Source organism: Dermacentor variabilis, chromosome 7 (genome assembly GCF_050947875.1).
Source record: "Dermacentor variabilis isolate Ectoservices chromosome 7, ASM5094787v1, whole genome shotgun sequence".
Classification (NCBI taxonomy): Eukaryota; Metazoa; Arthropoda; class Arachnida; order Ixodida; family Ixodidae; genus Dermacentor; species Dermacentor variabilis.
Window position 1 is genome coordinate 49,323,106 of NC_134574.1, and position 12,597 is coordinate 49,335,702.

Here is a 12,597-nt window from a genome sequence, read left to right on the forward strand (position 1 = left end):
TCACTTGCCTGACGGGGAGCCACATAGCTCATTGGATCCACTCTGAGTATGGCGCAGCGTTGCTTCGCTGGAGCATTCCTGACAAGGGGAAATATGTATTTTCGGACAAGCTTCCGCCTCCATCAACTCATTTTATTTAATTTTCCAGATCATTCGCGTGGTCACAGGTAACGCTTCATCGATGATAAAGAGATTTGCATTTACCACGCAGGTAGGAGACTTCAGAGGACGGCGATGATGGTGATTTCGGCTACAGCCCGGAAGGCTTAAGCAAGGAGCTTTTAAGCGAGCTGCATCAGTTGGAGCAATTGCGATTTGGCTGCGCCGCTCACAGCCTGCGGCTTGTCGTGAAATACGGTACTCAGCAGGTATGCGCTTTTAGCATATTTTTTCATGTTTTGTGCATGATACGTCGTTCATTTATTACCATTTTCCAAAACAATGGTTTGTGCCACGCTTTGATAAATAATTTGCCATGAATGCATTGACAAAGGATGTATAAATATAATAATTGCAGTTTGAAAAAGAAGGGCGGACAACTGTTCTTATTATAGTTTCGGTGCTTTAAGGCATCACCATGCTACTACCTCCAGCTCATGTTTAGCTGAATTATTGAGCGTGCTTCGTATTTTCATCATGAGAATGCATGGTGCATTAGCTGCCATAGCCAAGGTCATTAACTCTGCTGCCATTCAAATTGTGGCTGCGGATCAGTTTTCTGCAGCAGGCCAGGCACCAAGCTTAGGCGAATTTGAGGTTTGCTGTCATGTCAATCAACCGTTTTGTGATATCTCTAAACACAAACAAATACATAACTGGCACATCGTGTAAAGAGCGCCCACACTGGCCGGAAGTTAATTTTTAAGTGAATCGGATTTCGTTGATGGCTTGCTGAAGCTACTTTTGCCTTACTGTATTTTGTGCTCCTTGCTATTTTTCTCCTTTTATGATCACCCTCTCCTTATGTTTTTGTTAGCAACTCCCCCCGCCCCCACGCCCGGGAAAAGGGAATCCTGCGTATGTCACTCCTTTTAGTACAAATGGCTCTGCCCGTAAACACCATTGCCTGTCATATAAGACCAATCAGTGAGGCGACAGTCTGCTGCTGGTATGTTTATTTGAATAGCGAAGCGTATTTCCATACGATAATACCAGCCGTAGTGCCGTAGCCATCGCACTACGTGCGCGACATTTATTCATAAAGAACATGAAGGTAGAGCCTATGCAATAATGTGCACTCATGTTATCGTAGGGTTGGCGAAAGCGGCTGTGTTTGCTCCCACTTTATTTTGTCTAATGGAGTCTTGAAAAGTGCCAATGTGTAGTAGAGTGCAATACCGTACGATTACATATGTCATCATTCTCTTCCAGAAATTATATTGCATTGCATGGTTGTCCTTTGCACTACCTGTACTTGCAGTGGCAATATTCACTCATTGTTGTCCTAGCTTTATTTATGGAACCAAATACTGAAGAAGTCGTACAAAACTGCGGCGCCATCGTTTCATATATAAGCAAGAGCACCGCCGATACGGGAGAAGTGATGAATGCGACCTGTCTGCATTTGGAATCTCACAACGCGACGAGGTGGAACTCGCAGCTGCGAATGATGATAAAGCGCGTTAGCCATTTTTTCGAGTCGTTCAGGCCTGACAGAAACTCTACACGCATGCAAGGAGGCTAAACTGCCTAGATATGAACTGAGGCAGGCGACAGACTTGTTTTAGCTTTCTCGCCTGTAGAGGAAGCCACGGAGTTGCTGCAGAAACGGGACTAGACACCCGGGCTTTTGCTTCCCGCTTTGCGAAATATCGAATTTTCCCTAGCAGAAATCTGAAGCTAAGGCATACGGCTTTGCAAAGAGGCAGCTTAAGGCATACAACGTAGCCTGGAGAAGATATGCGCAAGCAAGTGGACTGACTGGGTGCCTTCCTGCACCCGTGGTTTAAGTCTTTTTCGCGTTCAGCTGTACTGGAGAGGGTGCCTTTTTTCTGAGGGCAGGATAGTGCCGGAACTATCGCGAACACTGACTCTGAGGCAGGGCCAAGCAGAATTATATTTAAAAACATCAGCTAAAATGAGAATGTCCACCTAGACAATATGGCTGAATTCATTGGATGGGAAATTTATCTTTACCTTACAGAGGGAACATGCTCAGGCAGGGTTAAGCCCCTCTCCTATTAGAAGGCGAATGCTGATCGCTTTTTCTTGCTTTTCCGTCACGCAAGGCCAGTTTTCGCTGTGCATGTGACGTCAGCTGACGTGGAACTCGTCTTTTCTGCGACATCCCTGATAATGACGGCGAAGTCAAGTCGGATTTCAAGCACCTTTTTCGAGCAGCTCATGTTTCTTAGGCGCAAAACATGATTAGAGAGAAGACAATGGTTTTATCTAATTTTTTTCTAGAAATAATCGTTGAAGCAGCCGTCGTTTACACTTCCGGTTTTCAAAACTGAACGGCGATGCGCCCATTTATTCCTGAAATTTTATTGCAAAATTTCGATGAATAAACAAAATAAAACTACTTTTGGCACCTTGCACTGCTTGCGACCTTTTAGCAGCATTTCAACATCCCGTGGACACCTGAGTAAAAATGCGGTCTGTCGTAGTTTTATCATTACCACCTCTAACCATAAACAATATTAAAACAAGACAAGCCGTTAAAACAAGCTGACCATGCAAATACTGTAGGTAGCGGGACAATTGACCCTATAGGGATTAGTAGGGTTGGTTTACTGCACGAGATACGTCACCTAGATGCTATCCCTTGACCTTGGTGATGTGTTTTGCGAATTTGTGCCCTATCTAACGCGTCTGATGACGACGGCTTTGGGGTGTGTTCACCAGTAACTCGATAACACTACCAAGACGCCTTTCCTACGCTAAGTAAATACACGATTGGTATTGAACTGCCCGGCCATTCGCGGAGTGGGAACGGGCTTTTTTGGTTCCGAGGATTTGAAAGGAATGAAATTGCGGCAAGTTCGAATTCCTTGGAATGAAATTGGATTTGAAGGGAGGCGCCCATTCCGCAGCACTAGAGGCAAGGCTGAGCAGGAGATGTTTCAAGTGAAGGTCAGAGTTGGGGCAACACAAATATTGCTAGACCTTCATTTGTTACTTGCTTAGAGTCGTAAGAGGAAACATTTACATTTTCATTGTTGCTGGGCAAGCACAACAAAAAGAGGTAACAAGAGGTAAAAAGAGTAACAATATTTTTAGAAAGTAAAGGCTATGTTATGTGTGATACATGCGTAAACATTAATGTAGGTTAATCCTGTATTTCAAAGTAAAACTGAACACTTGTTTGATCCCTATGTTCATGGCTGCTAGTGAGTTACGGGCCCCGCAGTAATTATTTCTCCAAACGCTGTAGAGCCTTGAAGGTGTGTTTGGCCAGTTGCATAAAATTTAGACGCTTGTCTTGGAAATATTTTAAGAGCCACCGCGATGATATATGATGAAAGAAAGAAAAAACATTGTGGATGATCTCCATGTGAAAACACATGTTTTGAATAAATTACGGCCATGCACAAAATTCCCAATCATGTACCTGAAAGTGTTCTTTATGTGCACGCGTTTTAAAACGCGTGTTTCATAACGGGCAACATTAAACCTATGTAGTGAAATTAGAAGCAAATAAATGTTTCAATGGAATTCCTCAAATAATACACTAAAAGATGTTACAAAAGAAACAGAAGAAACGGAAATATTTAGTTTTACTAAAGAAAACCTATTTAATTCGAAAAAATAGATCATATTGCCTTTAGAAAAGGACTTAAGCTGTTTATAGTTAAGCCAAGCTTTCAGTTGATTTGAACAGAATTGGCCCACATACAGTAAACTGAAAAATTTGTCATCAGTTCTCTGAGTGAAATGCGATTTGTCTTCCGCCTGCGTAACATATTAAATTAACATGTGCCGGCCGCATCACCGTTGCCACCAACTAAGGCAAATATTTCGTGTATGCGTGAGCCGATTGGCCTTTCGGAATAAGGTGCCGCTGCAATCAAGCAAATATTGCCGCCAAGAACCAGGTTGTTAGCTCGTAGAGTAGACATTTCGTTTTGTTGCGTAGTGCCAGTTGTTTTTGCCCCGGATCTCTTCTCATAGTGGCCACATCAGATACGTTCGATGTACATGTGTAATCTATATATGTATAATCACTTACAATTGCATCCTTGCATTTCACTCTTTCGCAGTGCATGAATGTTGCAATCATGATAGTTGTAAAAGTTACTCCCTTATTGGAATGAACAATCTAACATTTTGTTCAGTCAAATTACAAAAAAACAATGAGCAATATTTTGATAAACTCACAGAACATAGGAAAGAATAAAACGTATATGTAACACAATATGCTATACTGTTGTACTACAAGAAAATTTAGCAGTCTGCGGCTTCGCTGTAAATTTCGCGGTGATTCTGCAAAATAGCGACAGATGTGCTTATTTCCTTTTTCAGATAGGCCTTTGTTCCTCCTCTCACCCGAAATAAGAGCCCAAAACATGGCCCAGAACCAGCGACTAAAGTAAGAAGTTCCACATCATTACAAAAATAACAAAAAAATTCGGGTAGTTCACCTTAGAGGAGAAGAACGGAAAAGGATAGCAAGGATTAGCGTTGCGCTTCTCGGGACCTTCCAACAGAGTTATGGCAATACGCCACGGCATAATATTCGCCTGACGCCGTAATCGGGGTAGCTGCTCCTGTGCAGCAAGAACAGCAACGTGGAAACTACGAGACGTTTCACAACATGCACTGTAGTGACGAGGGGTGATGCCAGCGGTATTGGGATCATTGCACAAAGATATCACTCGATTGATGAGCCACAAAAAGCATCGCCGTTTGTCAGGGCCCCGTGAAGTAATTACATAGCTTTTGTTTAAGCCTAACTTACTGTTCATTCCACTCTGAGCAGTCTGGACACCACCGCGTGGCATGCCCGCAACTGATCAGTGGACAAGGTAGTAGATCAGCAGCAAAGGCAGAAGGACAAGGACGTAGGACTGCCGAACATCGCCTGCGCAGCCGTTCCAGTGCAGCGGCACCGCGCGTGCACCTGGATTTCTCAATTTTTCAGGCAAACACAATGCGCGTCGCTCGCACTACTCGAAACCTCAGCTTCGGCGCATCGGTCGCGCATACACCATCGATGCCACGACGGTGATGGCGACGGAGAAAACGCACTTCGATTGTCCGTGTGTTTGACGTCGCAATGAAAATGAGCTATTTTTCAAGTGTAATAACGTTTACTTGCGCGAATATAGATCGCAGTCAGAGAAAAACGAACGTTTCTGTCATATGGCACAGCAGGCACCGCCACATCTCCGGTAAGAGCAGAGAAACGCGGGATTTTATTTGTTTTACTTGGCACCAACTACGTGCGGCCCGTGGCCTGTAATGGCGAATCTCGGAGTCGGCCCTTTGCTTACAAGCCGTAAACCAAAATGAGATCAGGCAAGTCGCGCTTCCGACTTGTCCAGTGTTTTACGACCAGCGTGGACATAGAAATGCGCTCCGATATTCTGACGTGGTGCTAGACGAAGCTTCCTAGTATTGTGCCCCCCAAATTTATGTTCTGTTTCCTTCAGCACTTTCGAGATAACGCGGTGTTTTTCGTGTACATTGCACGCAAAAATGCTTCAATACATAGAAGTCAAAGTTCACAAGCAGCGATAAAATTTGACTCCTCGTCACCGTCTCACCTATCTAGGCGGTAAAGGAACTTCGAACGGGGTCTACGGGACCTTAGAAGCTTAGTCGTAAATATCCGCAACCTGAGTCCACAACAAGAGCGGGAATGGGAGGGCATAAAATTGTGCTGCCGTCATTTGCACATCCTTTAAAAACGGTCTTCACATTCAACGAGGGAGCACATAATAATGACACAGTACGAGCCTTTCACACGTCCGCATATATTTCATTATAACTGACAAACATGTGTAATTATAGGGGGTGTTTCTACGAAGACCTTAGGCAGTATTTAAAAATTGCCGTTCTGAAATTGAAGGGTGGTTCCTTTATACAGATGACGCCAGTGGTGGCGACTATGGAGTGGCGGGTTGATGGTGGTATTATCTAATTAACAGATATCCAAACATCACCTTCCTACACTTTTGTGTTAGCATGGCTCTTTGTATTCGAAAATTTAAGGGAGCTCTGCCTACAAGCCCATCAATTCTTGGATCTGGAAAAAATGTGGTTACTTGTGCAACTGTGTCACGGCGACTTCACATATCATAGTGCTCGAAACCGGAACTGAGAGCCTGCAACGAGAACAAAGCCGCGCCCCGCCAGAAGGATGACGCTCTGCTTACGTCACCGAGCCGTCGACAGCCCGCGCGCCGGGGCAGCGAAGACCACGGAGCCCACACACCCGATATGCAGCTGGACGCTCCTCAAACAAAATACATTTTCTCTAATTACTGAGCTGAAAGGTAAACAATTATTTTTCTCTGTTTATCTAGATATGTAAGCGGTAGGTTCAGCAGCTTTTTGCTTGTCAAGCTTGGGCTGGGATTTCTGCCAATGTCTCGTATAATCATAGCATCGTCTGCAAATTATGCGCCGAATGATAAATCTACGCACCTGAAGAAACATACATAAATAAATCTAGTATGATCGGTCTTCCTCTCCTCTTTCTCGTACGCTTCATGCATTAAACGAATGAAGGAAAAAATACCAATGCGACGTAATCTTATTGTTTGTACCTAGAAAAGACCTGCTACCAATCGTTAAAAGCTGTTTTTGCCACAGGCTGGCTTCCACAATTATTTTACGGGATATATGTAGGCTTGCCTAAATAAATATGAGGTTTCCAAGGTAATTGCATCCTTCCTTTATATGCACAAAAGTATAATGTATTTTTGAGCAATTTCATGTGAGAGAACCCTAGTCAGTTTATTTTTTTTTTTGCGCTCAAGAAAGTAATAAGCGAACCCTATTGCAAAAGCAAGATTCCTGAAGTGCCTTCCAGGGTGAAACCAGCTACTTTTACACAGGATTGCGCTGGGGCCGCTGACGCACGATCTGAGTCGCTGCCACTCTGGTGAGGGCACTGGGAATCGTCTGGGTCGTAGCAAATGAGACGCTGGTTTCGCTGCTATGGTGCTGGGTTTCCGTGGTATGTGCTGTAAACACGCTGGATCTCGCTCCAGCACGTAAGGAGTAGGAGCTGATGAATTTTACATGCATCATACAGTTTTATTTAGAGATACACATTTTTGTCGTAAATAAGGTCATAGTTTGAGGTCAGAGACGTGTATTTTCTGTCGCAGATTGAATGAAGGTGCGTAAGCAGTTCTGCTATTGCATGCATACGCAGGTACGCCGTAGATTTATTTTGCATTTGTATCGTTTATTCTTTTCGCGTTTTCCGTTGCTCTCTGTAGTATTATTTGTTATAAAATTCTATCTACGCAAGGCAGGCAGCACGTTTTTTTTTCGCCGCTGTGGCGAGGGCTTCCCGGTATTCCGCGCGAGTACAGAGCTCCAGCATCTACCGCACGACACTGGGCCCATATTCCGGCATGGCACTGAGCACTGTTTACTGGGTTTTGCAACAGGGAAACAGGAAAGAAGAAAAATTATTAAGGAAAAATAAAAAAAAACCAGCAGACTACTTCGTACGATTGAAAATTGAAATTCAGCGCAAAATTGCAATTATTTATTTTACATAATTCAGTTAACATTACACTACATACATACGGTACACTACATCTCAAGGCTTGGAGTGCCTCCTGACACAAGCAAAAAATGGCGATAGCTGGTGGGGCTATACCAATTCAGGTGCAGCCAAATAAGGAACGCTCACTAAGCTTCAACAAAGGACGCTCCCTTACTAGAACAGGAACTAGCCTCCTTGGTGCAGTATCTGGCCAGTACCTCCCTGACGACTGCTTAGGTCATCCCATGGCTGCCAGGCCCCAGCAGCTGCGGAACCCCTGACAAAGGCGGTGGTTAGACCTGCAACGCACCAGAGGAATCTAAGAATCTCTGGGCGTGGACAGGCCGCCACTGGATACTGAACCTGGTAGCGTTCAACGCAGGAACCCTCTCCAGTGAAGCAATCTTAGCAAGACCCTTTGAGGAGCTAGCAGGCATTGTGTGAGATATTATTGGCCGGAGTAGGGTTAGAAGAAACACTGAGGCTTATACAAAGCTGCCTAACGGCCATGGGCTCTCCTATAGAGCAACTTTAGACCATTATTGTGGCGTAGCTGCAGTCTTGGTAAAACTAAATAGGAGATATAGAATAAAGGCAGTACAAGCCTATACTCCGACGATGATGAATACAGAGTGCAGTTTTATGAATATGTTGAATTAGCCATAAGGAAAGTGCAAACTCTCTATACTCTAGTCATAGGAGACTTCAATGCACAAGTCGGAAAAAAAGCAGGCACATGACCAAGTATTTGAACACTACGCCATCGATTCTAGGAACACTATAGGAGAGATCTTAGTAGAACTCGCGGAAATGAATAATCTCCGAATAATGCATAACTTCTTTAGGAAGCGTAGCAACAGAATGTGGACGAGGAAAAGCCCTAGGCGTCAAATGGCTCATTGAGCGAGAAAGCCGGTGTCCGTAGTAGTGAAACGGCACCTTAATTCTCAGTGTGGCACAAGCGGGCGCAATGCGCGCCTCGACGGAGCCGTGCAGCCCAAAGGAAACGCCTACTGCCGCATTATATAGCGCGCCATCCACAATCAACGTCACCCTCGCTCTCGTTCTGGGAAGCCTGTGTTATCTGCCCTGCGTTGCTTCTGCACGAAATATTCGGTCTGCGTTCCTCTTCACGAGCAGGTTGTTTTGTAGGGTGAACGAAGACAACCCGCGCCTAAATACCCAAGGGACAACGTCAGTGTTGCCTTCCAAATACTCGACGAGGCATTTTACCTCCGCGTCTGCTCGTTGCAGTTTAGTGAAGTCTTCCGCGCTTATCCCAAGGAATGCGTCGTCGTCCTCGTCGTCTTGCGGTGCGGGATCGATGGGGGAGCGTGATAAGCGGTCAACGTCGGAGTGTTTTCTTCCGGACTTGTATATTACCGACGTCATATTCTTGCAGTCTGAGGCTCCACCGCGCTAGCCGTCCTGAAGGGTCCTTTAATGTAGCTAGCCAACACAACGCCCCATGGTCGCTGACGACTTTGAATGACCTGCCATAGAGGTAAGGGAAGAATTTAGCTGTAGCCCAAATGATGGCGAGGAATTCCTTTTCAGTCGTAGAATAATTGCTTTCCGCTTTTGACAGCGACCGGCTAGCATACGATATCAGCCGTTCAAGTCCTTCTTTCCTCTGGACTAGGACGGCACCGAGGCCTAGGCTACTGGCGTAGTGTGGATTTCGGTATCGGCGTCCTCGTCGAAGTGTGCAAGTACCGGTGGGTACTGCATGCGTCGTTTGAGTTCTTGAAATGCCTTGGCTTGCGAAATGCCTTGGCTTGAACTCGACATCACACTTGGTTAGATGTGTTAGCGGCTCCGCGATGCGTGAAAAGTCCTTGACAAAGCGCCTATAGTAGGCACACATGCCAAGGAATTTGCGCACTGCCTTCTTGTCGGTTGGCTGCGGGAACTTTGCGTTGGCAGGTGTCTCTGTCGGTCGGCGCGTACTCCTGATTTGCTGATGACATGGCCTGGGAAGAAACGCTCATCGTAAGCGAAGCGGCACTTTTCCGGCTTCAGAGTGAGCCCTGATGACTTGATGGCCTCTAACACTGTCAGCAAGCCACCTAAGGTGATCGTTGAAATTTTCGGCGAAGACAACGACGTCATCCAAGTAAACAAGACACGTCTGCCACTTCAATCTTGCTAACACCCTGTCCATGACGCGCTGAAACTTTGCAGGCACCGAGCACCGTCCGAATGGCATGACCTTGAGGTCGTAGAGGCTGTCTGGCGTGATGAAGGCGGTCTTTTCGCGATCTCTCTCGTCGACTTCTGTTTCCTAGTAGCCAGACTTGAGGTCCATCGACGAGAAGTATTTAGCGTTGCAGAGCCGATCCAATGCGTCGTCTATCCGTGCAAGGGGGTACACTTCTTTCTTCGTGATCTTGTTCAGTCGACAATAATCGACGCAGAAGCGTAGGATTCCGTCCTTTTTCTTCACCAGGACTACAGAAGATGCCCACGGGCTTTTTGACGGCTGGATGATGTCCTCGCGCAGCATTTCGTCGACTTGTTGCCTGATAGCTTCACGTTCTCGCGTCGAAACTCGGTAAGGGCTCTGGCGCAGTTGTCGAGCGCACTCTTCGGTTATTATGCGATGCTTTGCAACAGCTTTTTGTCGAATCCTCGATGACGTCGAAAAGCAGTCTTTGTATCGTCGGAGAAGACTTGTCATATGTTGCTGCTTACTCATAGGAAGACTTGGATTCACGTCGAAGTCTGGTTCGGGGTCTATGCTCATCGGGGTAGATGCGGCTGAATCCGAGAGGGCAAAGGCATTGCTAGTTTCCACAATTTCCTCGATGTATGCGATTCTCGTGCCCTTGTTGATGTGCATGAACTCTTGGCTGATGTTGGTTAGCATAACTTCTACTTGCCCTCCATGGAGCCTTGCGATCCCTCTTGCAACGCAAATTTCACGGTCGAGCAGTAGATGATGGTCGCCGTCGATGATGCCTTCTACGTCAGCAGGTGTTTCAGTGCCGACAGAAATAATTATGCTGGAGCGCGGCGGAATGCTCACTTGATCTTCGAGCACACTCAAGGCGTGGTGACTATGACAGCTCTCGGGCGGTATCGCTTGATCTTGCTACAGCGTTATCGATTTCGACTTCAGGTCAATGACTGCGCCATGTTGATTCAGGAAGTCCATGCCGAGAATGACGTCTCGTGAATACTGTTGGAGGATAACGAAGGTGACAGGGTAAGTCCGGTCATGAACGGTAATTCTTGCCGTGCAGATCCCAGTCGGCGTAATCAGGTGTCCTCTAGTGGTCCAAATTTGAGGGCCTTCCCAAGCAGTCTTAAGTTTCGTCAACTGGGCGGCGATGCGTCCACTCATGGCGGAGCAATCGGAACGAAAACCAGTGAAAAACACAAAGGACAAGAGGAGAGGTTCACACCACAACAGCTGGTCGTTGTGGTGTGAACCTCTCCTCTTGTCCTTCGTGTTTTTGACTGGTTTTTTTGTTCAAGTATGTACCAACTGGCCCAGATTTCAACCCTTCTGCGGAGCAATCGGCTCCTGTGTCTGTTAAAGCGCTGACTGCGTGGCTATCGAGAAGCACGTCGAGGTCGGTGGTTCTTTGTCTTGCGTTAAAGTTAGGTGTTGGCGTCGGATCACGGCTGCGTCGTGTTGAAATGAAGTTGGAACGTCGCGTCGTCAAGTCGTCTTTCGTCTGTGTAGTCTTCGCGTCCTGATTTTGTCGGGACGGTGGGGTGTCGTTATTAGGTCATCTAGATGGCCTCTTCGTCATCGTCGTCGGCGGCGGAGGATCTTTGTCAGTTCGACGAAGAGCAACCGCACCTCCATCGGTTGATGCTTTTAGTTTTCCGGATATGGGCAGACGTACCGGCCCCGGACTGGGCCAGTGTATGGTCGGCGCTGCGGCGACCGGTAGCGGCCTGGTGACGGCGAACGGGAAGGTCGTCGAGGGCTCCATTGAGTGGCGGCGAGGTAGTCGGCGATATCGCGAGGTCGTTGGCCAATTTGTGGCCGCGGCGCGTTAAATGCGAAATCTCGCTTTCCCATCTCCCAGTATGGGCATCGGCAGTACACATGGCCGGCTTCTCCGCAGTGGTAGCAGAGCGGGCGGTGGTCGGGGGCGCGCCAAACCTCAGTTTTCCTTGGAATGCCGCGTGGGTTGAAGGGTTGGCGTGCTGGTGGCGGGAGTGGTGGTGAACGACGGAAGTGTGTCGTCACTGGGCCCGGCCGTGGGCGCGGAGGGGGAACGTGACGGCGGGCTACAGCGGCGTATGTCATCGCTTGCGGCTTAGGCTGCGGCGATTGAGGGGCTACTGCGAGTTGTTGTTGGAACTTCTCACGCACGGCGTCGGCAATCGAAGTCACTTGAGGCTGTCAAGACGGGAACAGCTTCAGCAGCTCCTCCCGCACGACCGCTCGGATAGTCTCGTGCAGGTCGTCAGTGGCCAGTGACTGAACTCCCGCGTAGCTTGTCGAGTTTGGGTGGCGGTTAAATTGCCGGTTTCGCATCTCGAGTGTCTTCTCGATGCTGGTGGCCTCACGAAAAAACTCGTCGACTGTGTTTGGTGGGCTTCGTACCATTCCGGCAAAAAGTTCCTTCTTCACACCACGCATGAGATCGTGGACTTTCTTCTCCTCGGGCATTTCAGGGTCGGCGTGGCGAAATAGACGGCTCATTTCTTCCGTAAAGGTGGCAACGTTCTCGATTGGTAGCTGCACTCGGGCGGCCAGATTAGCTTCGGCCCTTTCTTTGCGCACAACGCTTGTAAAGGTGCGCAGGAAGCCGCTACGGAACAGGTGCCACTTTGTCAAGGTCGACTCCCTGTTCTCAAACCACGTTCTGGCGGCGTCTTCTAAGGCGAAGTAGAGATGCCGCAGCTTGTCTTCGGCGTTCCAGTTGTTGAATGTCTCAATTCGTTCATAGGTCTCCAGCCAGGAT